We start from the raw sequence: 26,157 nt of genomic DNA on the forward strand, positions 1-26,157 counted from the left end.
AGTTTGCACATTCTCCCTATGTCTGCATGGGTTTCTTCCGCATGCTCCGGTTTTCTCCCACAGTCTGAAAGACGTGCCGGTTAGGGTGCATTGGCTGTGCTACATTCTCCCTCGCTGGAGTGTGGCAATTATGGGATTTTTCACAGTAATTTCACTACAGTGTTACTTAATTACAGTGAGCCTACTTGCAACTAGTAAATAAACTTCTACTTTTTTAACCATGATCATGGCTAACCTTATCCTGGTCTCAACTCCACTTTCCTGCCTGCTTCCCCTTTATCCTAGTTTTTATTAGAAGCAAATCTATCTCTTTCTTGAATTGGTTGGTTGCTTCTGCCTTCAGTGCACTCTGGGGCAGTGAGTTTCACAGATTCACAATTCTCGGAGAGAAGTAGTTCCTCCTCATCTCAGTTTTGGACCCACCTCCCCTCACTCTGGGATTCTCTGGCCGAGGTTGCCCCAAAACTGGAGAATCCCGCTCGAGGTCAGTGGACCTTTGTGTGAATGTTCCCCTGCTCTCTACAATTCCCATGGCGGGTGGGGCAGGACACTCTCAACCTATGGCTATGATCTCTGATTCTACACTATTCCACAAGGGGGAGTAGTTGTTCAATGTCCACCTTATCAATCCCCTTTAATTATCCATATACCGCAATTAGATAACGCCCCCCCACCCATGTTATTCCTCTGAACTCCAATGGGTACAAGCCCAAGCTTATCCATCTGAATTGGTTGCTGAAGCTAAAAGGCAAGCTTCTGCCATTCCTCCACCCTATGCTGGTGTTGAACTTAACAACTATACCGACATACCTTCACCGTCACTGGATCAAAACCCTGGAACTCCCTTCCAACAACACTGTGGGTGAACCTACACTGGACGTGTTGTAAGGTCTGCATCGTTCGGTCAGTCTCATAAAGAGGATCTGAGTCTTGTATAGTTTCAGAGTGAGTGTTCATGAACTGCTTGTAATTCTATACGGTAAGGTCTAAGCTCGGGGCTGTCGCCATGCTTGCCTCTACACATGTAGTTAGGTGGATTGGCCAAGTTAAATTGCCTTTGGGGGACTGGCTACAGTAAATGCGTGGGGTTATAGGCAAAGGGCTGGTTGGGATTGTGGTCGGTGCAGAGTTGATGGGCTGAATGGCCTCCTTCTGCACTGTAGGGATCCTATGATTCTATGTCTCTGCTTAGTACCAGGTTGCCTTCCAGACCCAGATCGTGTGTTCCTTTTCATCACCCTATGGACAGAACTGTACCTGGTCTCCTTTCTATGCCAGGCCCTTGTATTAGGAGATGAACTCCAAGATGACGGTTCATCAGTCCCTTCTGAAGTGTAATTCGGAATGGGAAATTCGAAGGGCCTGTTCCTGCGCTGTAATTTTCTTTGCTCTTTATTTGCTGAATTTCTCAAGCGCTGGGCCATCGCCTCAGCAAGAGACAGCCATGAAACACCCTGCAGTGAGAATGGTGGCTTTAAGGTCCAAGTTTAGCCCCCTCTCCCCCTCATTAAGAAGAAAGCAGCGTGCCCACCAGTGGCAACGGCAGATGTGACTGGGAGCACCGACACTTCTCTCTGCAGCTCTTGTCATCTTTGGAGTACAGCAGCCTCGGTGTAAGTGTTTATCCCCCTTCCGTCGCTGCCTGTAAACACAAGAGACAGCAACGGAGGTTCAAAAAGCAGAGAGAGAGAATCCTGGGCTTCCGCACACTTCCTGGCTGCCATTGCTGTGGGCCTGGGGGGATTTATTGTGTAAACATCCTGCTGTGGCAGAGGCTAATTGGCTGCAACTTTTGGCTTTGACAATGACATGCAGCGAGGGAACAGGGGTTGATGTACCAAGCCTGCTTCCACTGCCCAGAAAGAAACAGATTAAAAGTTTCACTGCATGAGCCACGCACAAGGCATGTAAACAGACAGCTCAATTGTAACATTTACGTTAGGCTGTTGTAAAGAAAGTGCAGCCAAATGGGATGTGAGAAACGGCAGCAGATAAGTGGGCTAGATGACCCCTCGAGCTTTTATTCTCTTCGCTTTATCACAAAGAACAGTGAGGCAGAGACTAACAGCTGCTGTTTGGGAAGCCGAGGACTCGGGGGCACATTCAAGATTGGAGTGAAATATTTCCGGAGTGAAAATAGGCGCACAAAAGGGCGGTAGATGTTTGGAACTCGCCCTGATCGTAGGGGGATTGTGGTAGTGGGTTCCAGTATCAGATACAATACGGTAACACCCCATACTTCAAGGCGCCACCTGACCTGAGGCGGTGGGCAGCACGCTGGCGCAATGGTTAGCGCTGCTGCCTCGCAGCGCCAGGGACCCGGGTTCGATTCCCAGCTCGGGTCACTGTCTGTGTGGAGCCTGCACGTTCTCCCTGTTGTCTGTGTGGGTTTCCTCCGGGTGCTCCGGTTTCCTCCCACAGTCCAAAGATGTGCAGGTTAGGTGGGGGATTGGACGTGCTAAATTGCCCCTTAGTGTCAAGCGGACTTGCTAGGGTAAATGCATGTGTTATGGGGGTAGGGCCTGGGTGGGACTGTGGTCGGTGCAGAATCAATGGGCCGAATGGCCTCTTTCTGCACTGTAGGATTCCATGAAGGTCAGATAGCACATCTAAGGGAAGATTGTAACAAGGCTGAGGATGCCTTGCTGTTGTGTGTTCACATTCTGAATATCTCTTAGCCTTACAGTTAGCTTACAGCCAACATGGGTGGCATGGTGGCAGAGTGGTTAGCACTGCTGCCTCAAAACGCCAGGGACCTGGGTTCAATTCACAGACATGGGGCATTGTCTGTGCAGAGTTTGCACCTTCTCCCCGCGTCTGTGTGGGTTTCCTCCAGGTCCTCCGGTTTCCTCTCATAGTGAAAGACACGCTGGTTAGGGATGCTAAATTCTCCCTCAGTGTACCCGAACAGGTGCTGGAGTGTGGCAACTAGGGATTTTCACAGTAACTTCATTGCAGTGTTAATGTAAGCCTACTTGTGACACTAATAACTAAACTTTTTTTAAAGCTGTAAACTTTAATCTTAATGATCTGCCCTCCTCTGTGGCAATGAATTCCGCAGATTCACTACCCTCTGGCTGAAGAAATTCCTCCTCATCTCTGTTCTAAAGGGTTGTCCCTTTACTCTGAGCCTGTGCCCTCGGATCCTAGTCTCTCCCACTAATGGAAACATCCTCCCGATGTCCACTCCATCCGGGCCATTCAGTGTTCTGCAAGTTTCAGTGAGATCCCCCCCTCATCCTTTTAAACTCAATCGAGTACAAACGCTCCTCATACATTAAGGCCATGCTAAACTCTCCCTCAGTGTACCCAAACAGGCGCCAGAGTGTGGCGACTAGGGGATTTTCATAGTAACTTCAGTGCAGTGTTAACGTCAGCTGACTTGCGATACTCATAAAAATAACTTTACAAAAAGTTAGATACAAGACAACAGGTGGCAACTAATGCTAGATCAATTGTTAATTTTAGATCTGTGATTCATAGAATCATATCGTGTGGAAAAGGCACTTCAGCCCATCGAATCTGCGCTGGCACACGAGAAACACCTGAACTTCCATCTAATCTCATTTACCAGCCCTTGGCCCAGAGCCCTGAATGTTATGATGTGTCAAGTGCTTGTCCTGATGCTTTTTAAAGGATGTGAAGCAACCCGTCTCTCCCACCCTCCCAGGCAGTGCATTCCAAAAACTTTGACAGGATGTCTCTTCTTTTCCTGCAATATGAAGGGAGAAGGAAGGGTTAGAATTCTGAGGTGACTTGACCCTGTAAGGCGCAGATTATGAAAACAAAGTCCTTTATCGTTACCCAAGGAAATGGAAACTGAAAAGAAGACATCCAAGTGGTTTTAACAAAGCCATCGCAAAACACACATTCAAAACCAAATTTATCAATCCAATCATGCCTGGACCTCTCTCTGTTTCCTCCCTCGTGACCCCGCCAGCTTCCTCCCCCAAACACATGGAAGGAGATAGATACATCTCACTTCATCTCCACTTCACCAGATTGGTCTCCGCTGTGGTTTGTTAAGTCCTGCCGTACTGAGGCCTCTCTTCAAGAACTACTCCACAGCCAAGCATCAGGGTACACCCTTCCGTATTCCGTCTACTCGCTCCTCCCTCCAAATGTTGACTGCCCAAACTGGGTGGTTCCCAACCAGTTCACCCCATACCCCAAGTCACATGGCCCGTCCCCTTAAAGGGGGGTCCCAACACACAAAACATGACTCACACCCACAAATGTTTGGTTGGATTTATAGTCACACGTAACGATATACAATGAAAAGTATTGTTTCTCGCGCATGATACAGATAAAGCATACCGTTCATGGAGAAGCGCAAATGTAGGATCACAGTGATAGCGAGGGTGTAGAGAAAGATCAACTTAGTGCGAAGTAGGTCCATTCAAAAGTCTGATGGCAGCAGGGAAGAAGCTGTTCGTGAATCGGTTGGTAAGTGACTTCAGACTTGTGCATCTTTTTCCTGATGGAAGAAGGCGGAAGAGAGAATGTCTGAGGTGTATGGGGGGTCCTTAATTATGCTGGCTGCTTTCCCAAGGCAGTGGGAAGTGTAGATGGATGGGAGGCTGGTTTGAGTGATGGGTTGGGCTACTTTCATGATCCTTTGTAGTTCCTTGTGGTCTTGGGCTGACCTGTGACGCAACCAGAAAGAATATTTTCTATGATGCATCTATAAAAGTTGGTGAGAGCTCCCTTCTCTATGAAAGGTATGTTTTGCCCATATAGCGCACAAGAAACAAGGCTTTTCACTGTATGTTAATACATGTGACAATGATAAATCAACTCAAATCAAATCATAACCAAAGTTATGGCCGATGTGATGAATTTCTTTCATCTTCTGAGAAAGTAGAGGCTTTGGTGGACTTTCTTAACTATAGCATTGGCATGGTGGGACCAGGACAGGTTGTTGATGATCTGGACACCTAAGATGTGTGCTGGTGGGCAGCGGGCACCCTTCTGAGGGCAAATTGCCACCCGCGGCCCTGAAAAAGCAGGTAGTGGGAAGCCAGGCTTCCGGGCACGGCTGAACAACTCAGAACACGTCTGGGCTGTGGCACTGAGTGAGTATCTCACCGCGTGCATCCGTCAGGCAGTTGGGATGAGAGAGAGATTCTCCCTGCTCCACTCCTGATAGTTACAAAAGCTGAATCCCAAAAGAGAGAGAAGCAAATCTCTTTAATTAGGCTAAGAAAGCCAGCGCACACTCCACACAGAAAAGAAAGATTGTTAGTCTAAAGTCTCATTAGGGGAATTTACTGGTCTCGCAATGAGCTTACAGACACTGAAATCATGACAGCTGCTGACATTCTCTGCTGTTACTCACAGCTGAGCAGGCAGCTCCTTCAGTTCTCGCTAGTCGCTTCTCAAGAAAAAAACACATCTCAACTCACCAGCCTGTCTCGCTTTCTCTGCTTTTGCCCTTATCTTCCCTGACCTTCCTGTATCTTCTTAATGTTCCCTCTCAGCCCACCTCTTAACCCTCTCCCCTGTGTCTGCACAACGAGCTCACAGAATCATAGAATCCCTTCAGAACGAGGCCATTCAGCCCATCAGGTCTGCACCGACCACTATCCCACCCAGGCCCTGTCCCTGTAACCCGAGCTAGTCCTCCTGACACTAAGGGTCAATTTATCATGGCCAATCAACTTGAGACATTGTGCTGTCCCAAAATCAAACTTTTCAGGGACTGATTAATCTTTTAAGACCAATCCCCATACTTTTAACGTACATAAAATTACGTACTTTTAATGTTTATATATTAGTGTCACAAGTAGGCTTACATTAACACTGAAATGAAGCTACTGTGAAAATCCCCTAGTCACCACAATTTGGTGCCAGTTCAGGTACACTGAGGAGAATTTAGCTCGGCAACTGCACCTGACCCGCATGTCTTTTGGACAGTAGGGGAACCTGTGCCACCAGGGTGGCATGGTGGCACAGTGGTTAGCACTGCTGCCTCACAGTGCCAGGGACTAGAGTTTGATTCCCGGCTTAGAATTTACACGTTCTCCCCGTGTCTGTGTGGGTTTCCTCTGGGTGCTCTGGTTTCCTCCCACACTCCAAAGATGTGCAGGTTAGGTGGATTGGCCATGCTAAGTTGACCCTTGTGTCAGGGGAATTAGCTAGGGTAAATATGTGGGGTTATGGGGATAGGGCCTGGGTGGGATTGTGGTTGGTGCAGATTCAATGGGCCAAATGGCCTCCTTCAGCACCGTAGGGATTCTATAATAGGAAATCCACGCAGACTCCCCACAGACTGTGACCCAAGCGGGGAATTGAACCCGGGTCCCTGACGCTGTGAGGCAGCAGTGCTAACCACTGTGCCACCCGTGCCGTCCTTCGCCTGTACTGAAATAATGAGGGCCAATTTCAGAGGCCTCATTCAAGTATTGGACTTTTTCAACAAAAATCTCACGTAAACATTTTTTTCCGGCTAATTGGCTTGCGGGAAATGCTGCTTTGCACATCTGGACCAATTAATGATTTTATGAAGGAACTGAAGTCTGGCTCAATCAGCTTGGGCATCAGTACATCTTAAGGTGGTGGAATTAAGAAGGGAATCAGGGAATGAGATCACGTTGGCTGTGTTTTCCCCAACTGCAGAACTTCTGGTGTCACCCTTTGCCGAGAATCTCAATGACAATCTATCGCTGTTTGGGCATTCCGAGCACGGAGTGGGACAAAGTCAGAGTTAGTGAGTACTTTTCCCTGAATCTGGGGGCAGCTACACACCCTGTTCTTGGAGTTCAAATATTGCAGGATGCTGGACCCAGAAAAATGCTGGAAAATCACGACTGGGATCATCCAGCCCCGCCTGTGGCTGGGATTCTCCAGTCCCGCTGCAGTGAACGGCATTTTGACTGGGTGCCCAATTCTCACTGGCAGCGGTGGCGGGACGCGTCAGACCGGATAATTCCGGCCTTTTGCCGAAACGGCAGCCTCTGCGGAGAGAGGAAAATCATTCCGGGTGGGATTTTCTGGCCACGCTCACCCCGAAACTGGAAAATCCCGCCGGTGGTCAACGGACCTTTCCAAGGGCCGCCCCTTGCCCATTACAAAAATTTGTCCCTTCAGGTCCTGACCTTTTGTCAGAAAGTTCTTGCATTTATTTATGCAAGTTTTCTTTCCATTCATTCTCGGGCCTTGTTGGCTGGGCCAGCATTTGTTGCCCGTCCCTAATTGCCCCTGGAACTGAGTCGCTCCCTTGGCCATTTCAGAGGGTATTTAAGAGTCAACCACATTGCTGTGCCCCTGGAGTCACACGTAGGCCAGACTGGGTAAGGATGGCAGATTTCCTTCCCTAAAGGGGCACTTAGTGAACCAGATGGGATTTTCTGCCAATCGACAATGGTTTCATGGTCATCCGTAGATTCTTTATTCCAGATTTCTATTGGATTCAAATTTCACCATTTGTTGTGGTGGGAATTGAACACTAGGCCCTGGGTGGGATTGTTGTGCAGACCTGATGGGCTGAATGGCCTCCTGCTGAATGGATTCTATGATTCTGTGATGGTCACCTGGAGGAAACCCACACAGACATGGGGAGAATGTGCAAACTTGGCAGTCACCCAAGCCGGGAATTGAACCTGACGTTGCAATAATCTTGAATTCCTGCAGTGCACGATGTGGCCATTTGGCCCATCAAGCCTGCACTGACAACAATCCCACCCACATGTATTTACCCTGCTAATCCCCTGACATGAACGTTCAACTTCACGTGGCCAATCAACCTAACCCCCACATCTTTGGATTAAGGGATGAAACCGGATCATCCGGACAAAACCCATGCAGACATGGGGAGAATGTGCAAACTCCACACAGACAGTGACCCAAGCCAGGAATCGAACCCAGGTCCCTGGCGCTGTGAGGCAGCAGTGCTAACCTACTGTGTTACCGTGCCACCCTGGGTTATTACTCTGGGTGTCTGGATTGTTAGTTCAATGATAACACCACTGCGCCATTGCCTTACCTACTCAAAGGTAAGATAAGCAAATTTTTAATCAATGAGGGAATCAAGAGGGCAAGGCAGGAAAGTGGAATTGATCAGATCAGCCATGATCTTATTGAATAGAGGTGCAGACCTGATGGGCCAAATGGCCTATTTCTGTAATTTAGCATGGCCAATCCACCTAACCTGCACATCTTTGGGCACTAAGGGGCGATTTAGCATGACCAATCCACCTAACCTACACATCTTTGGGCACTAAGGGACGATTTAGCATGGCCAATCCACCTAACCTGCACATCTTTGGGCACTAAGGGGCGATTTAGCATGACCAATCCACCTAACCTACACATCTTTGGGCACTAAGGGACAATTTAGCATGGCCAATCCACCTAATTTACACATCTTTGGACACTAAGGGACAATTTAGCATGGCCAATCCACCTAATTTACACATCTTTGGACACTAAGGGACAATTTAGCACAGCCAATCCCCCCAACCTGCACGCCTTTGGGCACTAAGGGACAACTTAGCATGGCCAATCCACCTAACTTACACATCTTTGGATAGTAGAGGGCAATTTGGCATGGCCAATCCACCTAACCTGCACATCTCTGGACTTCCCGCGTTCCCCCCTGTACAGGCTGCCTCTAACTTTAAAGTTGTTCTCCCTTTGTTCAGGATTCAGGTAAACGTTTAACTCTAATGCTACCTCTCACCTCACAGCATAACCAATCTTGCTTCAAGACACAGGGGGTCACGTTCGCCTTTCGTGTGTGTTTCACATTACTCTTAAAAAAAACTTCCCTGAAAACTTTTCCACTGCTTGTAGTTCCGCTCATTAACGGCTCGGCTTGCCAGGGGCAATTTGTTTATAAGAAGAAAGATGTTGCGTCTTCAATGCTGAGCTCCCCGGAAGGTTAGTTCATTAGGCAACATGGCTTGTTCTGTTTGATGCTGAAGCTCTGTTCCTTCCCTCTGTTGCCTGGGCCTAACTTGAAGCGGGAAGGCCATAAATTTGGTGCAATTTCCATGTTGTCTGCTGCGTAGCAAGCAGTTAACAAGCCCAGCAAATACCACATCTGTGCCTTAACATGAGTTATAAATACAAAGGCCAGATCTTCATGTTGTGCACATAACATGGTTGTGTCTTCTCAATCAGTGTAATTGGACTGTGACAAGTCAGCTCCCTGAGTTCGACAGCAATTCCTACTGAGTGATAGAGGAGATGGAGGGGCCGAGGGGAGAGGTGGAGGTGGGTGGGGGGGCATCTTCCACTGTTGCCATAGGATTTCAAGTCACTAAAAGCATAATACTAGGCCAGGGTCTAGTGGTATTATTGCTAGATATGGTACGGTGGTACTGCTGCCTCACAGTGCCAGGGTTCGACTCCCAGCTTGGGTCACTGCCTGTGTGGTTTCTGCACGTTCTCCCCGTGTCTGCATGGGTTTCCTCCAGGTGCTCCAGTTTCCTCCCATTATCTGAAAGGTGTGCTGGTTAAACTCTCCCTCAGTGTACCTGAACAGGCACCAGAATGTGGCGAGTAGGGGATTTTCACCGATTTCCACCATTGCAGTCTTAATGTAAGCCTACTTGTAAATCAACTTAAAATCTAAACTTCAAACTTATTAATCCAGACACTCAGCTAATGTTCTGGGGACCCAGGTTCGAAGCCTGCCACGGCTGTTGGTGGAATTTGAACTTAATGAAAAATATTTGGAATTAAGAATCAACTGACAGCCGAGAAACCATAGTCAATTGTCAGAAAACCCCATCTGGTTCACTAATGTCCTATTAGGGATGGAAATCTGCCATCCTTACTTGGTCTGACCTATATGTGGCTCCAAAACCACAGCAATGTGGTTGACTCTCAACTGCCATCTGAAATGGCTTAACCAAGAGCAACTTGGGTAATGAATGCTGGCCCTGCCAGCGATGCCACGAATGAATTAAAAAATAAATCTTCTGTCCTTACCCGATCTGGCCTACATGTGACTCCAGAGCCACAGCAATGTGGTTGAATCTCAACTGCCCTCTGAACAAGGGCAACTAGGGATAGGGAATGAATGCTGTCCCAGCCAACAATGCCCATGTCCCATCAATGAATAAACAAAATGTCCAGGCTTGTCGCAATGCGGAAACAATTGGCAAATTCCAAGCCTGGAAGAAATCGAGTTATCCACTAAGTGTGCCACCCCGCTGATAGATAAGGTTCCCCTTGAAGAAATGAAACAGCGACAGAGGTTTCCCTCTGTTAATGTTGTGTTAATTACATTGTCAGTGTTTGTTAATGTCAATTACATTGATGCAGCTCAGAGAAACAGGTCACAGAGTCATAGAGATATACAGCATGGAAACAGGCCCTTCAGCCCAACTTGCCCATGTCGACCAGCTTCCTTAAACTGAACCAGTCCCACTAGCCTTCGTTTGGCCCCTATCCCCCTAAACCTTCCCCATCCATGTACCTGTCCAACCTGCACATCTTTGGACACTAAGGGGCGATTTAGCATGGCCAATCCACCTAACCTGCACATCTTTGGACACTAAGGGGCAATTTAGCATGGCCAATCCACCTAACCTACACATCTTTGGACTGAGGCAGGAAACCGGAGCACTGGAGGAAACCCACTCAGACACAGAGAGAATGTGCAGACTATACACAGACAGCCGCCCTTACATCCTTATGTGGCCCTGACGTACTTTATGAAAATTAACCCTAATTTTGCAGGATAGTGGAATATGTTGGGCTAAGCAGCATAAAGGGTTGACTGTAATAGTCTGCGATGTCGTAGAAAGCAGTGCCATATACCTGGGTCATGTGAGAGAATGGGACAGACTAAAGTGAACACAAAAGGAAAGCAAGCATGATCCATTCGCTGGTACGAGAGTTATCCACATAGTGGGATCTCCCATCATCCCACTGCCTGGAGACAGCCGCCAATGGCCATTGGCTGGATCTTTTATTCCCACCACCGTCACTGGGGATTCCTGGTGTTTGCACTGTCATTGGTAGTTGCAGGGGGTGGTGGGAGAGGGTGGGGGGTTGCTGTCAGCAGGACCAGATGATAATACCAGCAGCAGGAAGGGAACATAAGAAATAGGACAGAAGTAGGCCATTCAGCCCTTCGAGCCTGTTCCTCCATTCAATCAGAACATGGTTGATCTCTCCCTGGTCTCAAATCCACCTCCCCACCTGTTCCCCATATCTCTTTAAACCATTTTTAAAAATCAAAAATACATCTATCTCCTTCTTGAAACCATTCAATGATTCAGACTCCACCGTGCCATGGGGCAGCGAGTTCCACAGAGTCACCACCCTCTGTGAGAAGCAGTTCCTCCTCATCTCAGGTTTAAATCTACCGTCTCTCAGCCTATACCTGTGACGTCTCGTTCTAGGTTGCCCCACAAGGGGAAAACATTCAGGACGGGATTTTTCCGGCTACGCTCACCCCAAGTCCAGAACTTCCTGCCCGAGGTCAATGGACCTTTGCATGATTCACCCCCTGTCCCCCCACCCCTCTCCCCACCACCACACCCCACCCTCCCCTCTACCCGCTATGATTCCCGTGGTGGGCAGGATTGGAAAATTCCATCCCCACTTCCCCTGGTCTACCTTTACTCTATCAATCCCTTTTATACACCTCGATCAGATCCCCTCTCATCCTTTTAAACTCCAGTGAATATAAACCCAAACTGTTCAATCTCTCCCCCTCAGAAAACTCCACCCATAGTCTGTAAATGTGGTAAAATAAATGTTTGAGTGGTTTAGCTAAAGTTTTTAAGTTTAAGTTTATTTATTAGAGTCACCATAGGCTTACATTAACACTGCAAAGAAGTTACTGTGAAAATCCCTGAGTCTACTTGTGACACTAATAAACAAACTTCAAAACAATAAAGTTACTGTGGAAATCCCTAGTTGACATCAGGGACGAGACTCATAAATTAGTTTTGTCCATTAGTGTCACAAGTAGGCTTATATTAACACTGCAATGAAGTTACTGTGAAAATCCTCTAGTTGCCACACTCTGGCGCCTGTTCAAGTTTAAGCTTACTTATTAGTGTCACAAGTAGGTTTACATTAACACCGCAATGTAGTTACTGTGAAAATCCCCTAGTCGTCACACTCTGGCGCCTGTTCAAGTTTAAGCTTACTTATTAGTGTCACAAGTAGGTTTACATTAACACCGCAATGTAGTTACTGTGAAAATCCCCTAGTCGTCACACTCTGGCGCCTGTTCAAGTTTAAGCTTATTTATTTGTGTCACAAGTAGGTTTACATTAACACCGCAATGAAGTTACTGTGAAAATCCCCTAGTCGCCACACTCTGGCACCTGTTTAAGTTTAAGCTTATTTATTTGTGTTACAAGTAGGTTTACATTAACACCGCAATGAAGTTACTGTGAAAATCCCCTAGTCGCCACACTCCGGCGCCTGTTCGGGTACACTGAGGGAGAATTTAGCACAGCCAACACACCTAATCAGCACGGCTTTCAGACTAGCTAGCTAACAGTCTTTGGAAGTCATTGAAACTGCTCTGATCCAACAATGTAATAGTATGTTTTTTTTTGACACTCTTTGGACCTTTAGCCTTGACCTAACAGCATTCTTTCATTCGCATCCTTTATTGCAAAAGGATTTTCCCATCCAATGCAATTGACGGTTGTATGTAAGGTCATGGGTCCCTGGTTAGAGATATGTGCCTTGCCGCGTGTCATCTTTGCAGATGCAGCATCAAAGGTTAAGAGGGATCGTCGCAAGTAGAAAGGATCTGTGTTGAGATGATCAACATCTAAACTCAAAACCGCTCCCTCAGCATGAAGGAGTCTTATTAAGGAGGAATCCGGAAAAACCTGTATAAATCCATTTTTAATCACACATTAACATTTCAAATGAGAGGATGTGAGATGGCTTTGAACTCCTTCTCATCACTGCGAACAACTGGGTTCTTTTTTAAGCTGTCAAACTCGATCTTCAGGTCTGCGGGCCCAAATGTCAAAAGTGCTGGGATGCTAATGATTTCCTGCCCAATGATTCGAGGAGGGATTCTCCCCGAAACAATTCTAAGTGTCAAATTTGCGTAAAAACTGGAGTAAACCCAGCTGGCTTTCTTAGTGGGAGTTACAAAATAAATCTCCTACACTCTGTGCCCTGCAGAGCGCCCCAGCGTGAATTTCATTATAAAGCAGTGGGCAGGGCCTATTCCCGCTGGAGAGGCCGGCAGCATAGCTCTGAGTGCGCCACCGCGCGTGTGCCCATCTGTTAGCGCTGAGATTGGTATATGCACAGTAATCCCACACTGCCAGCCTCCCGATCGCTGGCCAACTCTGCCATCCTGCAACGCTGCCCCTCCAGCCACCCCCCCCAATGCCCCGATTGCTGGCCATCCCCATGAACTCGCAGTGCTGCTCCTCTGGCCACCCCCCCCCATGCCCTGATTGCTGGCCAGTACCTGAGGTAGCATCAATGCCCTCCCCTGAAGCAGTCCCAATCTCCCCTCCCCAACCCCGCCCCAGCAGTCCTGACCCCCACTCACTCCCACCCCCCACTCTGTCACAACTCAAACACCCCAGCAGCCCTCCTCCCACCCCTACCACAATGGCCAGCCCTGGGTGCTGGCCTTCCTCCCTCTGTCGCCAAGCCGTGTACGGTGTGGCAGTAGAACCACCCTCCCACCCCCACTAATGACCTCCCACAGAGGCCTCGCCCCCCCCCCCCACCGCCCCCTCATTAGGCTCCACTCCTTTGGCTCTGCCCCATGCTTGGTGGGCAGTGCCAAGGTACCTCCCTGGGCAATGCCATTTTGCCCTTTGGGTAGTGTCAGGGGGCCAGGTTGGCATTGCCAAGTTGGCAATGCCCAGAGGTCACTCCCCTCACTCTGACCTCCTGGGGGGGCCTCCATGGCCCTCCCCTTCACTCCAGGGGGATCGGGCTGCTGTGCTGGAGTGAACCACTCCTGGCGGGGAAGTGGGGGGTAGATGCTAGGGGACCCAAAGACATCAGACCCAAGCCCATGAAAAAGTTCTCACATCCAACAATAACCAACAATCCATTTTATTTCAAAGTGGATACTATACCAATTAAAACCTGCTGTCTATGTGATGCATTCCAAAATGTAACAGAGAAGTGATCCCAAGCTTGGGAATAGTGAGGAGAGAGCGGAGTGATGTTACACCACCATAATCATTGTAGTAGGTCGGATCTCAAATAATGACGAGACAGAGCACAAGAATGATGTAGAGAATTTAGTGAGCTGGTGCAGTGACAATAAACTCTCCCTCAATGTCAACAAGATGAAGGAGATTGCTATTGACTTCAGAAAGTGTAGTGTAGGGAATCCCCCTGTCTATATCAATAGTGACGAAGTGGAAATGGTCGAGAGCTTCAGGTTTCTAGGTGCCCAGATCACCAACAACCTATCCTCGCACCCCACGCCGACACTATAGCTAAGAAAACCCACCAACACCTCCACTTTCTCAAAAAACTGAGGAAATTTGGCATGTCAGCTACGACTCTCACCAACTTTTACAGATGCACCATAGAAAGCATTCTTTCAGGTTGTGTCACAGCTTGGTATGGGCTCCTGCTCTGTTCAAGACCGCAAAAGGTCATGAACAAAGCCCAGTCCATCACTCAAACCAACATCCCGTCCATTCACTCTGTCTACACTTTCCGCTGCCTCGGTAAAGCAGCCAGCATAATTAAGGACCCCACACATCCTGGACATCCTCCCTTCCACCTTCTTCCACCAGGAAAATGATACAAAAGTCTGAGGTCACATACCAACCAAATCAAGAACAGCTTTTTTCCTGCTGCCATCAGACTTTTGAATGGACCTACCTGGCATTAAGCTGATCTTTCTCCACACCCTAGCTATGCCTGTAACACTACATTCTGCACTCTCTCCTTTCCTTCTCTATGATAGATATGCTTTGGCTGTATAGCTCACAAGAAACAATACTTTTCACTGTATGTTAATACATGTGACAATAATAAATCAAATCAAATTCTGTGGACTTCTTCAGTTACTTTCTGCAGACCCTTCATTTTTCAAACACGCCGTTTACAAGTCTGTGGGCTTTGGATCATGTGAGAACAGGCTATCTGCACAAAACAGAGGGAAATCCGGATTGACGCAGGAGACTTGATCTCCCATTGCCAAAGCTATCAAGGCACCATTGAAACAGATCGGGGCTGGTTAGCATCCTCTCATTAGTCCTTCTTTGTTCCTAGAAGTTCCAGGAGTCACCCGTCTGTGGCTGGAAGTCTCCAGTCTGGCATGTCCCGCTGCATCGACCGGCGGGACTGGAGAATTTGGCACTCAGCCAAATGTCAGAGAATCATGCACTGCAGAAGAGGCCCTTTGGCCCATCAAGTCAGCACTGACCTCCCACCCAAACCCATGTCAATGACCTTTCATTGGTCTGTAGCACTTCCTGATTTTACAACAACTTACATTTATATAGCAGCCAGGTTTGCCAATTGGCCACGAATTGAAGATCCCAGGGTGCTGTGGTGAGCAAAATGATGACAGAAAATAAAAATACAGACATTCTTCATTCTCCTTGAACATTTCTCTTTGTATGAAGATATTAAAATGGGGAATAAAGAAGCTTTTCAGCCAACAGGTAAGCACCACCCAACTGGTTAATGACCCTTTTTGCTTTTCAGTTGGTGTTAGAAAGCAGCATCTCTGAAGAGAGGAACAGATTGGGGCAGCATGGTGGCACAGTGGTTAGCACTGCTGCCTCACAGCACCTGGGACCTGGGTTCGATTCCTGGCTTGGGTCACTGTCTGTCTGGTGTCTGCACATTCTCCCCATGTCTGCATGGGTTTCCTCCGGGTGCTCTGGTTTCCCCCCCCAGTCACAAAAACATAGGAACATTAAAGAAAGGAGCAGGAGGAGGCCATTTGGCCCTCCAAGCCTTCTCCGCCATTCATTATTGGGCGGCATGGTGACACAGTGGTTAGCACTGCTGCCTCTCAGCGCCAGGAACCTGGGTTCGATTCCAGGCTTGGGTCACTGTCTCTGTGGAATTTGCACATTCTCCCCGTATCTGCGTGGGTTTCCTCTGGGTGCTCCAGTTTCTTACCGCAGTCCGAAGATGTACGGGTTAGATGCATTGGCCAGACCAAATTGCCACTTATTCTGCTGGGAAATGTAGGTTAAAGGGACTAGCGGAGTAAAAATGTAGGGCTACAGGGATAAGGTTGTTGTCGGTGCAGACTTGATGGGCCAAATGGCCTCCTGCTACACTGTTGGGTTTCCAGGATTCTAGGATTATGATCATAGCTGGGTGCCCATGTCTAATCCTGTTTTCTCCCCATAGTCTTTGATTCCATTTGTCCCAATCGAGCTGCCTCTTGAACACATTTGATGTTTTGATATCAGTTACTTTGTGTGGTAAAGAAATCTGGTGGTTAGGGTGCATTGGCCGTGCTAAATTCTCCCTCAGTGTACCCAAACAGGCCTCGGAGTGAGGCAACTATCTCCAACCATGTCGCGGGACTGGAGGTGGGCAAGGTCAGAGAATTTCTACCCATTGTCCTTCTGTCTCAGGCAATGTGAAGTCCGTCAGGTGAGATGCCTAGCTGTGGCACCACACCCCACGCCCCACCCCACCCCATCCCCCAATACACCCGGTAATTTAAAGGCTTCTAGAAACTTGGCCACTTTGTAAGTCTTTGCAATTCTGGTTATTCTCCATTCTCTATGCTTTGCTGCCTCACAGCGCCAGGGACCCGGGTTCGATTCCCGGCTCGGGTCACTGTCTGTGTGGAGTTTGCACATTCTCCCCCTTGTCTGTGTGGATTTTCTCTGTGTGCTCCGGTTTCCTTCCACAGTCTGACGATGTGCGTGTTTAGGTTGATTGGCTGTACTAAATTATGTTCACTCACCTGATGAAGGAGCAGCGCTCCGAAAGCTCGTGCTATCAAATAAACCTGCTGGACTTTAACCTGGTGTTGTGAGACTTCTTACTGTGCCCACCCCAGCCCAACACTGGCATCTCCACATCGTGGCTAAATTAACCCTTAATGTCAAGGGTAAATCTGATGGGTTGTGGGAATAGGGCCTGAGTGGGATTGTGGTAGGTGCAGACTCGATGGGCCGAATGGTCTCCTTCTGCCCTGTAGCAATTCTATATCTGAAAAATGAATCCAAGGTACAGCCACTGAAACTGTGGATTAATATTCCTCGTTACACACGGCCCATCACCGTGACAACGGATGACAATGGGACACTCTAACCGGCCTAACCTTCCAGAAGCATTAGCAAGGGATGGAAACAGATGGAGACAAATTGAGCACTCGAAGAGACAACGCTGTGCCCCGCGGTGTGAATGAACGGATGCTGAGAGGTAATTGACAAACAGGCCGATCGATGGAAGTGGTGACAGACAGCTAGAAAAACCAGTAAGTGGAAGTAAACAACACATTCAGTGAGGTAAAGATTAAAATGGAAAGTGGAGGCTGGGGGGGGGGGTTGTGGTTGGGAGGGCGGGGGGAGGGGGTGGCTGGTGGTGGCCGCAACTGTCAAGCCTGCAGGTTGAAACAAAATACCACGTACGCGAAGGTAATGTATAATCCGCCATCATAATCCAGTCACATTCCCTTTTCTGTACAAGAAAAGTCAATATTCTCTCAGAGCTCCCCACGTTAGAATCCCTACAGCGCAGAAAGAGGCCATTCAGCCCATCGTGTCTGCACCAACCACAAATCCCACCTAAGCCCTACCCCCATAACCCCATGCATCCACCTAGCTAGTCCCCCTGACACCAAAGGGCAATTTAGCATGACCGATTCACCCCGAACAGCACATCTTTGGAATGTGGAAGGAACTTGGAGCACCCAGAGGAAACCCGTGCAGACACGAGAAGAACGTGCAGACTCCACACTGACACTGGTTCATGCCAAGAAATGAACCCAGGGCCCCTGATACTGTGAGGCCGCCCACGATGGCACAGTGGTTGGCATTGCTGCCTCTCAGCACCAAGGACCCAGGTTCAATTCCTGGCAAAAATCACTGTCTGTGTGGAGCTTGCACATTCTCCCCGTGTCCGGGTGCTCCAGTTTCCTCTCACTCTCCAAAAATGTGCAGGTTAGGTGGATTGGCCATGCTAAATTGCCCCTTAGTGTCCAAAGATGTGCAGGTTAGGTGGATTGGCCATACTAAATTGCCCCTCAGAGTCCAAAGTTGTGCAGGTTAGGTGTATTGGCCATGCTAAATTGTCCCTTAGTGTCCAAAGATGTGCAGGTTAGGTGGATTGGCCATGCTAAGTTCCCCCTTAGAGTTGAAAGATGTGCAGTTTAGGTGGACTAGCCAAGCTAAGTTTCCCCTTAGTGTCCAAAAATGTGTAGGTTAGCTTGATTAACCATGCTAAATTATCCTTTAGTGTCCCATAATGTGCAGCCTGGGTGGATTAGCCATGATAAATTGTCCCTTAGTGTCAGGGGGATTAACAGGGTAAATATGTGGGGTTACAGGGATAGGGCCTGGGTGGGATTGTGGGCGGTGCAGACTCGATGGGCTGAATGACCTCCTTCTGCACTGCAGTGATTCTCTGATTCTGTGAATAATGCCTCCAACCAACAGCAAAAATAGAAACATGTCACCGCAACAGGGAGAAAATTCAGGGCCTTATATTTATTACAAAACAGAAGAGACACATTGAGGTGAATTCTTGGCTCTAATTCAATCCCAGGACTGAACTGATGAACATAAACATCTTTGCTGCTGTGCTTTATTACAGAATCAGAGGCAATACAATTGGATTCCAACCATGCTATTTATTCAGCGGTCGCTGGTATTTTTCTTCCATTTTACCCCTGTGGTGTTTAACTTCTGCTACTTATTTCCCCGGCTCTGGAGTCTGCTCTGCGTCTCTGGGAAAACCAGTAACCCTGGGGTGTCTGGAGCTTAGAAGGCTGGTGTGGATGGGTTGGGGGTCCCCATGGTGGAGATATTGAGGACCACACCCCTGCCCCCCCTCCACCCCGCTGCCCCAACTCCGGGGAACTGAGTGCATGATCCGGGCCGATATTTTAGAGCGGGGCTGTGGAATGCCGCACTGTTGGAGGCGCTGTCTTGCTGATGCGACAGCTGCCCACACAGGAGTAAAAGATCTGTGTCTTTTTTTCAATTCAAAGAGGCGCATAAGGAGTTCTCCCTGGTTTCCTTGGCCCAGTCTTTATCCCCCAGTCAACACTGAAAACAGATTATCGCATTACTGATTGTGGAGACTCGCAGCGAGCAAGCTGGCCACTGTCTTTCCTACAACTACTAAATTTTTAAATTAATTTACTCGTCGGAAATGGTTTTGGGGTGTCTTGAGGCCCCGGAAAGACTCAACACAAAATGCAGGTATGTTCTGTGTGAAATTGTGAGCAAGTGTTCTGCAAGGACGGCACAGTGGTTAGAATTGTTAATCTCACAGCAGAAGGGACCCGGGTCAAATTCCGGCCTGGAGTGACTGTCTAAGTGGAGTCTGCCACAGTGCAAAGATGTGTAGGTTAGGTGAATTGGCCATGGTGAATTACATCTTGTCCAAAGATGTGTAGGTTGAGTGGATTGACCATGCCAATTTGCTCCTTGGTGTCCAAAGATGTGTAGGTTAGGTGGGTCGGCCATGCTAAATTGTCCCTTGGTGTCCAAAGATGTGTAGGTTAGGTGGATTGGCCATGCTAAGTTAGTGGCCCAAGATGTGTAGGTCAGGTAGATTGACTATGCTAAATTGTCCCTTAGTGTCCAAAATTTACAGGTTAAATGGATTAGCCATGCTAAATTGTCCCTTGGTGTCCAAAGATGTACAGGTTAGGTGGATTGGCCATGTTAAATTGTCCCTTAATATCCAAAGATGTGTAGGTTAGGTGGATTGGCCATGCTAAATTGTACCTTAGTGTCCAAAGATGTGTAGTTTAGGTGGATTGGCCATGTTAAATTGTCCCTTAGTGTCCAAAGATGCGTAGGTTAGGTGGATTGGCCATGATGAATTACCCCTTGGTGTCCAAAGATGTGTAGGTTTAGTGGGTCGGCCATGCTAAATTGTCCCTTGGTGTCCAAAGATGTGCAGGTTAGGTGGATTGGCCATGCTAAATTGCCCCTTATTGGCCCAAGATGTGCAAGTTGAGTGGATTGGCCATGCTAAATTGTCCTTTAGTGGCCCAAGATGTGCAGGTTAGGTGGATTGGCCATGCTAAATTGTACCTTAGTGTCCAAAGATGTGTAGGTTTGGTGGACTGGCCGCGCTAAATTAGACATTAGTGTCCAAAGATAAGTAGATTAGGGGATTCTTGAGGTAAAGATGTGAGGTTATAGGGATAGGGTGGGAGTGTGGGCCTGGGAAGGTTCCCTTTCAGTGAGTCTGTGTAGACTTGATGGGCCGAATGGCCTCTTTCTACACAGGATCCTATAATTCTACCAGATAACGTTCCTTATATTTCTAGTATGGCAGTGTGTGAAGGGAGATGTTATGTGCTACACTGTGCCCATAATGACAACTTGCAAAACATATTTTCCTTTAAGTTGAAATGCAGAATGCGGTACGCCTCTTGGAGAGAATATTTCTTGCATCATGATGTTAGCATATGAATAGAAATGCTAATTAGATCTAATTTAGATATGCAAATTATGTTAATTAAAAATGGACTTTCATCTGTAACCCAAATACAATTTCCATTCTATAAGAAGCTTAAATTGGTATATTTACTATCCTGTTAGGGATAACATGAAAGGGTTGTTTTAATTGGGGTGCGTTTATATAGGCAAATTAGCTGGATTACAGATCTCTCTGGTAACCCAATTATGTGATTGCTGCTGTAGCCCCTCCCTAATTTCACTTCCTATGCAAACAAGAAGTATCAGAGCTTCAATCCATCAGTACACCATTGAGAAAGGGCTGAATGGGCAGTGCAGTGGCACAGTGGTCAGCACCGCCGCCTCCCAGGGACCCAGGTTCAATTCCAACCTTGGGTCACTCTGGACTTTGCACCTTCTCCCAATGTGGGTTTCCTCCGGGTGCTCCGGTTTCCTCCCACAGTCCAATGGCTACTTAGGCGATGGCCTACTTAGACTATTAATCCTTAGCTAATGTTCTGGGGATCTGGGCTCGAATCCCACCACGGCAGATTGACTTAGCATAGAATCCTACAGTACAGAGAAAGGTCATTCGGCCCATTGAGTCTACACTGACCACAATCCCATCCAGGCCCTACCCCCATATCCCTACACTTTTACCCACTAATCCCTCTAACCTATGCATCTCAGGACACTAAGGGGCAATTTTAGCACAGCCAATCAACCTAACCCGCACATCTTTGGACTGTGGGAGGAAACCGGAGCACCTGGAAGAAACCCACGCAGACACGAGGAGAATGTGCAAACTCCACACAGACAGTGACCCAAGCCGGGAATCGAATCCAGGTCCCTGGAGTTGTGAAGCAGCTGTGCTAACCACTGTGCTACCGTGCTGCCCAAGATTGTGGACTTTGAATTCAATGATGAAATTCAGAGTCTACTGATGACCATTGTCGCTTGTCGGAAAAACCCATCTGGTTCACCCATGTCCTTTAGGGAAGGAAATCTGCCAACCTTATCTGGCCTGGCCTACATGTGACTGTGGATTCCAAACGGACTCTGGTTTCCTCCCACAATCCAAAAATCTAATCTGTTGGTTGGCCATGCTAAATTGCCCATTAGTATCAAGGAGACTAGCAAGGGTAAATGCATGGGGTTATGGGGAGAGGGCCTGGGTGGTTGCTGCAGACGCAATGGGCCGAATGGCCTCCTCCTACACTGTAGGATTCTATTATTCTATCATTCAGTTCATGTCTCTGTTTGTGGAGACAGTTCAGGTGAAGTTTGATTTGCGATTAGCTACATTCTCTCTGCCACCAGTCTGGCTTCACTGTGGGTGAGCAGGGCACTCACTTGGGGGTGAAATCAGATTATCTGCTTATACCCACTGGCCCCCTATCCTTACTACTGCCACTGGCCAGTAACTATCAATTTCCCAGTAACTAACAGGCCCCTCAGCCCCCAGTCTCAAGCGTGAAGAACGTCCGTTTGGATGAATTTAAGAGGTCAGTCGAACCAATCAAATGCTTCTCAGTATAGCTAAAAGGGGAGAAAAGAGACAAACTTTGGTTTTGGAGGAAAGTGGGATTTGACATCTCACGTTGGCAGTGCTGCCTCACAGCGCCAGGGACCTGGGTTCAATTCCCGGCTTGGGTCACTGTCTGTGTGGAGTCTGCACATTCTCCCCATGTCTGCGTGGGTTTCCTCCGCGTGCCCCGGTTTCCTCCCACAGTCGAAGCTGATTAGGTGCATTGGCCGTGCTAAAGTCTCCCTCAGTGTACCTGAACAGGCACCAGAGTGTGGTGACTAAGGGATTTTCACAGTGACTTCGTTGCAGCGTTAGTGTAAGCCTTACTTGCGACACTAATAAATAAATTTAAAATTTAAAACTCTATGGGTGGGATTTTCAGGCCACACTCACTCCAAGGCCAGCAATTCCCACCCAAGATCAACTGACATTTGCATGGTCTGTGTCCTGCATGGTCCGATTCCCATGGCGTGAGGGATGGGAAAATTCCGTGACTCTGTGACTATGACTCAATTCAAGAAGTTCTCATCTTAACTGTATGACCACTGACATATTTTGCAGTATTCAGTCCTATTTCCAATATAGATTTTTCCAAAGCATCACTTCTGGACCAAGGACATTGGAGTAAAAATTTATTGCACAAAACGGCTGACGTGTAGACAACCCAGAATTTTCAGTTCTGATAAGTCAATGTCTCTAAGTCATGGGTAGCTGATGTACACCCAGGTTTATTCAGTCTTGTCCAGTAGCGTTGGCGATAGAATCATAGAATCGCAGAGATTTGTGCCCCAGAATGAGGCCATTCAGCCCACTGTGTCAATGTCAGCCTAAATAGAGCCTAAATTCACTTGCCTAGTCCGCAATCCTGTGGGTTAGAACACTTCAAATGCATATCCAAGTGTTTTTTTTTAAATACGGTGAGGGTTATGCCTCTACCACCTTTCAGGCAGTGAGTTATTTTTATTCATTCATGGGACATGGGTGTCACTGGCTGGCCAGCTTTTATTGCCCATCCCTAGTTTTTATTGACCACCCCAGTTGAAACTCAACCACATTGCTGTGACTCTGGTATCACATGTAGGCCAGATCAGGTAAAGAAGGCAGATTTCCTCCCCTAAAGGACATTAGTGAACCAGATGGGTTTTTTTCCAGCAATGGTTTCATGGTCATCAATAGATACTTAATTCCAGATTTATTTTTATTGAAATTTAAATTCCACCATCTGCCGTGGTGAGATTTGAACCTGGGTCCCCAGAACATTGGCTATCCTTCACGCAAAGCAGCTTTCCATCCACTGACTCTGTCCATACTTCCTGCTGCCTTGGCAAAGCAGCCAGCATAATTAAGGACCCCATGCACCCTGGACATTCTCTCCTCCACCTTCTTCTATCAGGAAAAAGATGCAAAAGTTCGAAGTCACGTACCAACTGACTGAAGAACAGCTTCTTCACTGCTGCCATCAGACTTCTGAATGGATCTGCCTTATAATAGAATCACGGAATCCCTACAATGCAGAAAGAGGCCATTTAGCCCATCGATTTTACACTGACTACAATCCCACCCAGGCCCTATTCCCATAACCTCACATGTTTACCCTGCTAATTCCCCTGACACCAAGGGTCAATTTTAGCATGGCCAATCAATCTAACCCACTCATCTTTGGAGGAAACCGGAGCACCTGGAGGAATGCCATTAGATTAAGCTGATCTTTCTCTACACCTGGGCTCTGACTGTGACATTGCATTCTGCACCCTCTCCTTTCCTTCTCCCCTATGAACGGGATGCTTTGTGTGTATGAAACAATACTTTTCACTGTATAATAATACATCCTAGAATGCCTGCAGTGCAGAAGGAGGCCATTTGGCCCATTGAGTCAGCACCAACCACAATCCCACCCAGGCCCTATTTCCGCAACCCCACACATTTACCCTGCGAATCCCCCTGACACTAGGGTCAATTTAGCACAGCCAATCCACTTAACCCGCGCATCTTTGAATATGTGACAATAATAAATCAAATCAATGGATTAATACTCTTGCCTCTCCACAATCCAACCAAACGAAAACAAATCCCTCTCCGCTTCCCTCTAATCCTTCTGCCAATTATTTCAAGTCTATATCTCCTGGCCCTTGACATCTCGGCTAACAGAAATAGCTGCTTCACATCCACTCTACCTACGCTGTTCATAACTTCATACACTTCACCTCTTCCCCGCATCCTCCTCTGTTCCAAAGGGCTGGCTGCGATGTGGAATTTTGTGATGACCTGGAACTGTACTCAACCTTAATAAACACAGGCAAACCACTCAGCTGCATCGAGCCTCTCCGAAACAAAAGAAGAATTTAATTGGCCTTCTCAATTCCCCTCGCAAACCAAATAAAAACTATTCTGTCAAATATAATGGTCTTGCAGAAGCGAACACGAGCAGTTACTTTCATTATTAAACTCATAAATCTTTATTAATATCAGCCTTATGCACCAGGACATGACCACAGATGTTTACTATTATCTCCCAACTTGACCAGGCCTCGTCCCAATTTAGGTCAGTAGATGTGGTGGAGAGATGGAGCTAGGGTTGACCGAGACTGCACGGCGATCTCTTGAAAGCACAGATCGGTTACTCTTCTTGAGAGAAGGTTTATTTCCCAAGATTGACGAGCCAGGAACTTGAAGATACAGGGTTGTCCACTTCAAGATTTGTCCTGACCTCTGGCAATGAAAGAGTCTCGAACCCTGCGGAGAGACTAGGGTTCGAGGGCATAATTTCAAACTAAAGGTACAACTCTTTGGGCACAGTGGTTGGCACTGCTGCCTCACAGAGCCAGGGACCCGGGTTCGATTCCCGGCTTAGGTGACTGTGCGGAAGGAAATCTGCCGTCCTTACCCAGCCTGGCCTACATGTGGCTCCACAGCCACAGCAATGTCGTTGACTCTCAACTGGGCAGCACGGTGGCACAGTGGTTAGCACTGCTGCCTCACAGCGCCAGGGGCCCAGGTTCGATTCCCAGCTTGGGTCATTGTCTGTGCGGAGTTTGCACGTTCTCTGGGTGGGTTTCCTCTAAGTGCTCCAATTTCCTCCCACAGTCCGAAAGATGTGCTGGTTAGGTGCTAAATCCCTCAGTGTACCCAAACAGGCGCTGGAGAGCAGCGACTAGGGGATTTTGAGTGTAACTTCATTGCAATGTTAATGTAACCCATTTGTGACACTGATAAATAAACTCTTAACTTTACAACCGAGACTAGGAGGAATTTCTTCAGCCAGAGGGTGGTGAACCTGTGGAACTCACTGCCACAGAAAGCTGTGGAGGCCAGGTCACTGAGTGTATTTAAGACAGAGATAGGTAGGTTCTTGTTTGGTGAGGGGGGTCAGAAGTTATGGGGAAAAAGTGGGAGAATGAGGTTGAGAAACTTATCAGCCATGATGGAATGGCGGAGAAGACTCGATGGGCCCAAAGGCCTAATTCTGCTCCTGTTTGGTTGGTTCAGTGGCACAGTGGTTAGCACTGCTGCCTCACAATGCCAGGGATCCAGGTTCAATTCCTGGCTCGGGTCACTATCTGTGTGGAGTTTGCACATTCTCCTTGTGTCTGGGTGGGTTTCCTCCGGGTGCTCCGGTTTCCTCCCACAGTCCAAAGATGTGCAGATTAGGTTGATTGGTCATGCTAAATTAACCCTAGTGTCAGGAGGATTAGCGAGGGTAAATATGTGGGGCTGAGGGATGGGATTGTGGTTGGCGCAGACTCGTTGGAATAAATTGCCTCCTTCTGCACTGTAGGGATTCCACCCATCAAATCTGCTCTGACAATAACCCTACCTAGGCCCTATTTCCAAAACCCTGCATATTTCCCCTGCTAATCCCCTGGCACTGGGGGCAATTTAGCATGGCTAATCCACCGAACCTGCACATCTTTGGACTGTGGGAGGAAACCGGAGCACCTGGAGGAAACCCAAGCAGACACGGGGAGAACATGCAAACTCCACACAGACAGTGACCCAAGCCGGGAATTGAACCCGGGTCCCTGGCGCTGTGAGACAGCAGTGCTAACCACTGTGCCAGCAAGTCCGCACCTTGATGTCAGTGCTTCCTTCCTGTGG

This window comes from Carcharhinus amblyrhynchos, chromosome 35 (genome assembly GCF_965287045.1).
Source record: "Carcharhinus amblyrhynchos chromosome 35, sCarAmb.v2.hapA, whole genome shotgun sequence".
In the NCBI taxonomy this organism is placed as follows: Eukaryota; Metazoa; Chordata; class Chondrichthyes; order Carcharhiniformes; family Carcharhinidae; genus Carcharhinus; species Carcharhinus amblyrhynchos.